Here is a 7834-nt window from a genome sequence, read left to right on the forward strand (position 1 = left end):
ATATATATATAAACTTTGCTTCCAGAGAAGGTAAATAAGTGGGAATGGAATTAGGATCAAAACAAGTAACTAAAGAGTGTTTGGATTATAGACTTCAAATTCTAGTCATGTTATAAGTACGTGCTGATAAACACAATGCTCAAAATTAAAGGAACTTTGAAAAACGCGCAAAATGTCTGAGATTACAGTGTATATTTACGAAATGTAAATGTAAGATAACTGACAGAAACTGTAAATTAGCGTATTATAATAAAAATCTTGTAAAATCGTAAAAATAATAAGAAAAATTTTCCTGTCCATTTGTGGTTTTATCTGTATCAAAGAATAATCGCCTTTATTTCCCTTGCCATAAGATCGACAGTTGCCAATTTCAGTTTGAATTCGTTGACCGTTATAACTGTGTCACTCTCTCTCTCTCTCTCTCTCTCTCTGAATCCAGGAGACGGCGATTGATTTGACGAAAACTTCGAATGATTCAGGTTGCCACAGGAAGCGTTTGTGACGGAGGAGAATGCGGTCGTGTGTATGTAGTAGGTGTGTGCGTATGTATGTATGTGACTGCGTGAAATAGCATTGCAGAGCTTAAACAAACAGTAAGGACGAAAGGCCTAGAGGCTCAAATGCCCACTCACATACACAAACAAAACATCTTTTGTGGAGAGGGGAACAAATATGGAGGTTTGGAATTGTCAGACCTAAGGTTTATTGATAGATTTCCATCCAAATCAGTCTCTCAGTTGTTGTACGGGCATGACGACTCAACTTGGGCAGGCTGATTCAGGCGACGATGCCAAACAAGCCTTGTAGTCGAGAGAGCAATTCATCAAATATATATACTATTAACGACTCATAAAGATAAAAACAACGCAAAAATGAAAGAACTCCGAATAACGAGAACATTATTTAAGATTGCAATGTCTGTTAAGAAAAATAAATGTAAGATTGACGCGTAGTGTAAATTAATGTAAAATTAAATATGGAAAAAGTATTGTAAAATATCTTGACAGAGAAATAAGTTTTTTTATTTCTCTCTCTCTCTCTCTCTCTCTCTCTCTCTCTCTCTCTCTCTCTCTCTCTCTCTCCTGTCTATCTGTCATTCTTTTCTGTCTGTCATTGTCTCTCTCTCTCTCTCTCTCTCTCTTCTATCTCTCTGTCTCTCTTCTCTCTCTCTCTCTCTCTCTCTATTATCTATCTAGATCCAGAGTCTGTCATTCTTTCTGTCTGTCATTCTCTCTCTCTGTCATCTCTCTCTCTCATTATTTTCTCCTCTCTCTCTCAGTCTCTTCTATTTCACTCTCTCTCTGATATATCTCTCTTGCCATTTCGTAGTGCTGATTTTTCCAAACCCACAGACTTTTATTATTATTGTTATTAACAGAAGGTGAAACCTATTCATATGGAGCAAGAAGCATTGGAACCAGATTCAATGGGGCCACTGTTTTGAAACTGACAGCTCCCAAAGAATTATATTATGGTGTTCATGAGAAGAAGGAACTCTTAGAAGGTAATGGGAAATACAGAAAAAAATAGATGAATAAATAAAGAGATAAAAATGTATTGAACTGAACTGAATTGAATATAGAATTTAGGCCAAATGCCAGTTTGAGACCAATGAAGTCCATTGCTGAAACGGAAATTGACAGTAAAAGGTTTGAAGGGTTAAGTAACAGGAGAGTAAGATGGAAGAAAGAGAATATGAAAGGGAGGTACAGTAAAAGGAACGAAAGTATCTTTCATATATTTTATGTTCACTGAATGAGATATTTTTTTTTTTTTTGAATAAAGAGAAGTGCTGTATGTACTTATCTTTCATAAAATTTGAAAACACGTTGGTAAAGGTTATTTAATTGTTATGCATTTCCTCAATCGTATTATTATTCTTATAGCACAGTCGCATCAGAGAGAGAGAGAGAGAAGTCAAATTCAATGTACTTTATCCCATTAAAAATAGCTATTAAATAAACTTCTGTATTGAATTAGTACCATAATTGTTTATTTTAGGAAAATGTCTGACTGTTCATTTCATTATAGAAAGATTCTACATACAATAAGATTTTTATACATAATGTATACTTCAGAAGGAGTTAATATCGCAAAACAGTATAGGAAAATACATATATACCAGCGGTTCTCAATCTGGGGGGCGCCACCTATTTCCAAGGGGGGCGCGAGCCCCAGGGAAAAGTTGAAAATTATCAAATTATATCCGTTATTCTCTTAAACAAGACTCGCTAAGACGCGGTGTCAAGTGTCTCACTAATTCGTTCCCAAAAGAATAAAAACACCACTTTCTCTTTTTTTTTATTTTCCTTTAAATCTGGGAGGGAATTTACTCGTTTGGCAACGGGGTGATGGCGTGGAGGGAAGGACCCACTCTTGGAGGGGGGGCGGCGGCGTGGTAATGAAAAGGTTAAGAACCACTGATATATACTGTGTAGGCCTACTGTGCAGCAGTGCTGTAATCAGATAAGTAAACACAGCAAAACCGTACGGTAGAATAAGTTTACACTTATCAGGAATCGAATTTTAAGTTAACAAAATGATATACAATCAATTCTAATAAAAAAACAATCGTTATTTTAAGATTTTATATATCTTTTTTCATTGTTTAGTAGAAGCCATAAAAATTTTTTTTTTTAAGTCATGACATCGGTGGGGGCTGGAGAGAGAGAGAGATGCAGTTGAAACCTTCCTCTCTTTTTCTCTCTCTCTTTCTCTCTTTCTCTCTGCTCTTTTTCTCTCTGTCACTTGCTTTTACATTCAAGTTAAAAAAGTTAGAGCTGAATGCAGGCCATTAAAAAGAGCAGTTTAGGGAGGTTGGTGGTGGAGAGAAAGAGGGAGAGATCGAGATTGGCGGGAGGGATGGTGGGGGGGACCAGGGGGATCTCAGCTTCACCTCCGACTCCGAGTCCGAGACTCTGAGTCCACCTGCGTCAGTCACGTCAGTGTATCTTTAGAGTTCGTGTGTGATGGACGTCGTTCGTTGGCTGAAGCCCAGGGTAATATTCTCGTGACCCGTGGAGGAGGATACCTGCCTTGGGACCTTGGGTAAAGCGTTAAGTGACTTTATTGTGTCATCATATATGTATACATATACACCTTGTATGTATATTTATGCATGCGTACTGTACATTATTGTAAGGACGCTCGAACGTGTTCGTTCTCAGGGTCAACTCGAACTTCATCACGTGGTTAATTAATCCTGAAAGTGTAGCACCCTTTAGGATTAGGATCAGATAGATGCCGCCTCCTTCGGCAGGATAGGATGGGAGGGAGACATGTTTGTTTCTTTTCATTGCCTTGCCTGGAAGAATCATTTGATTCTGTGTGTATATATAATGCCTTGGGCCTCTCAGCTTCATTTTATCGGAGGCCTTTTTGAATGGGAAATGAGTTCATATGTGGATGTTACTGTGAATGTTTCTGTCCTGACCCCGTTCTTCAGGCAGCGCACCTGCAGTGAGGGAGTGACACATTTGGGCATCATTTCAGTTATCTGGAGCCCCTACACACACACACACACACACACACACACACACACACTACATCACAACATACACACAGACAGGGAACTCTGCAAAAGGAAGAGAAGAGTTCAGACTCGCCAGAATTACCATTTTTTCTTTTTTATTGTCATTTATGATAAAACGTCTTGTTTATGTCTATTTTAGTATTAGAATGATTTCCGAGGCATTTTGTGGAATATTTTACATTAAGAGAGAGAGAGAGAGAGAGAGAGAGAGAGAGAGAGAATTAGGAACCAGTCTTTTCTTACGTTGAAGCTTCTTTTTAATGTTATCTTGTACATTCGTTATTCCAAGTATACAGTATATATCATAATTTGAATCTTTCAAAGTTTTCGTCAAATCAATCGACGTCTTCGAAGAGAGAGAGTCCCAGAGAGAGAGAGAGTCAACTCAGAGAGAGAGATTCTTCTCAACTCCATTTAGATTCTCCCGAGAATGTGTCCTATAGGTGTTCATATTTAAATTACGACACAGGAAATTTTACGACTGAGAATACGATTTTAAAAGGCCTAGGGCAATATACGATTATGTATGTATGTATGCAGCGTGTGTATGTATGTGTATGTATGTGCACGTGACTACATGAAAGTCATCCCTTAGACAATAACATAACTACAATGAGACATATATACTTGGAATAAACATACAAGAGAGAAGTTTTCCAGTTAAGAAAGACGGCCAAATCTCTCTCTCTCTCTCTCTCTCTCTCTCTTCTTCTCTCTCTCTCTCTCTCTCTCAATACAAAATATGTATGTAACAATGACTTGTAATACATTACACTTATTATTTTATGATGACTGAAAAACAGGCCTAGAATTTAAATGAACTCTTTATAAGTTCAGCTCCCGTGACTTTCTGGTTCTGAAATTCATTCTCTCTCTCTCTCTCTCTCTCTCTCTCTCTCTCTCTCTCTCAGAAGGTCGAAGTATGGATTAATTTGTAGTCTTGTATAAAGGAATATTAGCAAAGCTATTTTCTATGTTTATAAAAAAAAGCCATTCTCCAAAGAATGAGGTTTTCTTTTGGTGACGATGGTGGGTCTATTTGTCCCTTATTTTGGGGCAACTTCCGTGGGATTAGCCACCACCACACCGCCCCCTTCTCCTATGTCTCTCTGTTCCTTTCCCTCTTTCTTATTGCTGTGTCTGTTATTATTATTATTATTATTATTATTATTATTATTATTATTATTATTATTATTATTATTATTCATTTGATGAATAACAATGATAATTATTACTGATTACTGAATATTGTACCTTTTGATAGACGTTCAGTCATACTCTTGTTTCCACATTTGTTTTCGTTATGAATGAATGACATACTTAAGTTGCCACTTCAGGCTTTAGGCCTCTCTCTCTCTCTCTCTCTCTCTCTCTCTCTCTCTCTCTCTCTCTCTCTCTCTCTCTCTCTGTCTGTCGGTTTTTCTAAGTATTTAAAAATAATTCGGTATATTATTTCACAATTAGCTTCGTACAAGGTGTGCAGCAGTCATTATTATTATTATTCATTTGTTTAATAATAATAATAATAATAATGAGCACGCATAGGTCTAGACCTATAAAATCATCTTCATTCAGACCCATATTTGTTGTTGTTGTTATTATTATTATTATTATTATTATTATTATTATTATTATTATTATTGTATAAAGACTGTATTGAGTAAATAAAAAAAAACTCCTTGGCATTATAGATTTGTGGAAGGCTGGAATTGGAAAAGAGCGAACTAGGCCCAGCGGATAAAGAACGAGAAGGTGCACGTACATTATCTTACCATATCTAGATGGAGAGAGAGAGAGAGAGAGAGAGATTTGCAGTTAGGTTTCTGTTTATAGTTATCGTAAATGAACCGACCGCCATAGGCTGGGGTCTGGGTCGGCCTGCTGCTCCTGGCGGAGTCCTCGTAGTTGATCGAGCTGCACCGCGTTAAGCTCGACTCTGGAGAGGGCGTCTGCCACAGGGTTCTTCCTGCCGGGGAGGTACTTGATGGAGCAGGTGAACTCCGCGATGGCTGCGAGGTGTCGCTGCTGCCTGGAAGACCATGCATCCCCCTGGTGGTCCGTGTAGGTTGTGAAGGGTGTGCCCTCCAGGAGGAACTTGAAGTGCCGGACTGCTTTCGGTATACTGCGCAGACGCCTGTCAAGGTGCTGTGGCGGGCCTCTCGCGGTTGAACTATTGCTAAAAAGAGGCGATGGGCTGGGGAGCGCGCCGTCAATGACCTGCTCCAGGACAGATCCACAGAAGACCCTGCTGGCATCCGTGCGTCCCAGCTGGAGGGCGGTGGGGTCCTGGTGGGCTAAGGCGGTTGCCTGTTGAGCGTTAGTCAGGAGAAGGCCTGCTGCTGGCTGGGTCCCCACTCCAGGATTTTGGTTGGCCTTTCAGGGTTTCCGTCAGGGGCCATGTTGTGTGTGATCCGAGGATGAGACCTCCTGTATTGGTTCGCATAAGGCAACTCCTGGGCCTTAGCGGAGTGGGGATGGGAAACCTGGTGACGGCCGCGACTTTAGGCGTGGCGGCGGACACCATCGAGGGATATCTGCCGTGGCCCAGGCAGGAGTCAGCTTTCTGGATGCCAAGGTGCACTGTTGAAGCGTGCAGCGAGGCTGTTGTTCTCCTGCAGGCGCTGCAGGACTGCCCGGATGCGCTTCTGGTGCTCCTTGTGGGACCTGGAAAATATAAGGATATCATCCACGTAGCAGACACAGAACTTCTGGTCCCCCAGGATGCTGTCCATGAGCTGCTGGAAAGTCGCCCCAGCATTCCTCAGGCCGAAGGTGGAGAAGGCGAAGGCGTAGGACCCAAAGGCGTGATGATGGCGGTCTTTGGAACATCCTCTGTGACTGGTGCCTGGAAATAAGATTTCAGAATCCAATTTAGAAAATATTTTGGCCTCGTGGAAGGAGACCACGTGGATCATGTTGGCAGAGTAATGGTCCCGGGATTCACGTTACGAGTTGAGCCGCCTGTAGTCGCGCAGGGTCTCCAGAGCCGATGAGGTTTCTGCACCATGTGGAGAGCCCACCTGCTGGAGGCCTTCTTGCATATTCCCATCCTCCATTTCGGAGAAGGCGTTCTTGGCCTCCTGAAGGCGTCGAGGAGGAAGCTTCCAGAACCTCGCGTGTGCAGGGGGACCCTTTGTTTTTATGTGATGGTAGATGCCATGTTTGGCTGAGGCCCAGGTACCTGGCGGGCTCGGGCCTCAACCGTCAGGAAACTGCCAGCCTTCAGCAACTGTGAGTACTGGTGAGCGACAGAGCAGATGGTGGGCATGCCCAGGTCCCATTGCCAGCAGGAGGGACTGGCAGGAGTCTGTGTCGGCGCTGCGACTGGCGTCGACTGCCAGCCGAGAAGTGGGCTGCGTCGCACCCGGGGCCCGGGGTCCGCTACGTCCGTGAAGTCCCAGGAATATCTCAGGCCAGGGATGGAGATGGGCGGAGCCTGGTGCCGTGTAGGAGGATGGGGACCCGTTGGCGGCCGTCAGAAGGCAGCCGGGTCCTCTCCTGGACAACAGGAAGATTGATCTAACAGTCCCCGTGTCGACCAACATCATCCTGCCGGAGACGGTGTTGCGGACGTAGAAGCCTACTGGCTCTGGGCCCCTGGGTTCTTCTGTTGCCATGGTGGCCTGTCCTGCTGGCCGCCGCCTCCCCTGTTTTTTGGACGGGCGAATGACCAGGGCGGCAGGTAGTTCCGGGCGTCCTTGCCGAATACCTGTGGTAGTGGCAAGGACCCAGGGGATTCCACCTGCTGTAAGGCGTTGGGCGCTTCCTGGTGACGGCGTTGACCTCCTGCTCTGCGCCCTCCTCCTGCTGGATGGCACTGGCGAAGTGTGGGCACTGTTGCCGCTTCATTGCCGTCCGCGGAGTCGTCGGAGTGTTGCGCCGTGCGGATCAGGACCTTGAGGGGCATGGCGTAGGGCTCAGGGATTTGCGTGCGGACCTCTGGGAGGAGCTGACGGAGGAGGAGCTCCCACGACAGGCTGATTTCGGGTTGTTTTCCACTGCCGTCTGTGTCGGGAAGAGTGAGGAGGTCCTGTATCATGCCCCATGAGTCCACGACGCTCTGATCCTGCCGCGGGCTGACGGCAAGATCGAGGGCACGGGCGGCCCTTTCGGCGGCCCGGGAGGAGCATGCCTGAGAGGACTTCTTCAGGAGGTGGTAGGTGAGGGGGCATGCGGCGGACACCCATGGGACGAGCTTCCTGTAGATCTCCTCTGGCAGGGCACTGAGTACTGTGTATGCTTGTAGCACCTCGTCGTTGAGTTCCGCCAGCCTGAATTGACTTTTGACCCTGTACAGCCACT

Source organism: Macrobrachium rosenbergii, chromosome 49, assembly GCF_040412425.1.
Source record: "Macrobrachium rosenbergii isolate ZJJX-2024 chromosome 49, ASM4041242v1, whole genome shotgun sequence".
In the NCBI taxonomy this organism is placed as follows: Eukaryota; Metazoa; Arthropoda; class Malacostraca; order Decapoda; family Palaemonidae; genus Macrobrachium; species Macrobrachium rosenbergii.